Genomic DNA, 928 nt, shown 5'->3' on the forward strand with positions numbered 1-928 from the left:
TTCTGTAAATATAGTTAGTACTCTTTTAATGTCAAGCAAAAAAAGTGTTCAGACACTACTATCTTAAAAATTCTGGTTCCTTTTTTATTGGAACCAGAATGAGATCAAATGGCAACCCAGAGCAATTTTAAACACACAGCCCACCTTTTGGGGGATCTGAAAGTAGGACTCACAAAGTTTGGATTAAAAAGAAATATCAAGTCATACATCCTTAACAGACTCAAGGTAGGTAACAAGACAAGAAATCAGACCTTATTTTCACATGTACAAAGTTTCTAGGCTTACACATTATTTATTGCAAGAATTATTATCAAATACCACTCATTGGGTCAATGACCCTTGTGGTGTTAGCAGAAAAAATTGCCCCTCGTGTAGCACACTACTTACACTTGAGAGTTAATCGACCATCCAGCGGTCCCAACTCCAAGCTCTAACAATGTAGTTATTTAGATCAGTTTTAATAATAAGTAGTGTAATGTAATTGCACAAGCTAATTAATATAGCTAAATATTAAAATTTTTCCAAATAGTTATATCTTAACTGCCTTCTAATGTGATTTTTGAATTAAAATTGAATATTGATAACAACCAACATAACATTTTGTTATTGTACCTACTGGAGTACTGTAACAATAATTCATAACTCATTAATTAATAACTTAAGTAATGTATTAATAACTTCAACCACGAACTCACTCAATGATTTTATCTTTGAGTCAGTTGGTGCATCTGGGTGGGTTTTGCATGCAAATATAATTTTATGTCCTAGTTAGATAAAATATACTCATTATTTTCATATTATTAGTTTTACTTTAAAATGTCTTTGAATTATGTTAATGGGTAGTTTTTCTGATTACTTTTTAATAATTTAACAGCTTCCAGTTGTACCTGTGAAAATTTGTATATCACGATAGCTATTTACCTGGCTT

General features: G+C 30.8%; 1 non-coding gene across 1 annotated transcript; it reads right to left on the reverse strand.

Moving 5' to 3' along the window:
• Positions 1-290: 290 nt before the first annotated feature.
• LOC126026935 (small nucleolar RNA SNORA62/SNORA6 family) lies at positions 291-445 on the reverse strand. The gene has a single exon (XR_007502120.1). It is a non-coding gene; the product is annotated as a small nucleolar RNA SNORA62/SNORA6 family (small nucleolar RNA).
• Positions 446-928: the final 483 nt, after the last annotated feature.

This window comes from Suncus etruscus, chromosome 13, assembly GCF_024139225.1.
Source record: "Suncus etruscus isolate mSunEtr1 chromosome 13, mSunEtr1.pri.cur, whole genome shotgun sequence".
In the NCBI taxonomy this organism is placed as follows: domain Eukaryota; kingdom Metazoa; phylum Chordata; class Mammalia; order Eulipotyphla; family Soricidae; genus Suncus; species Suncus etruscus.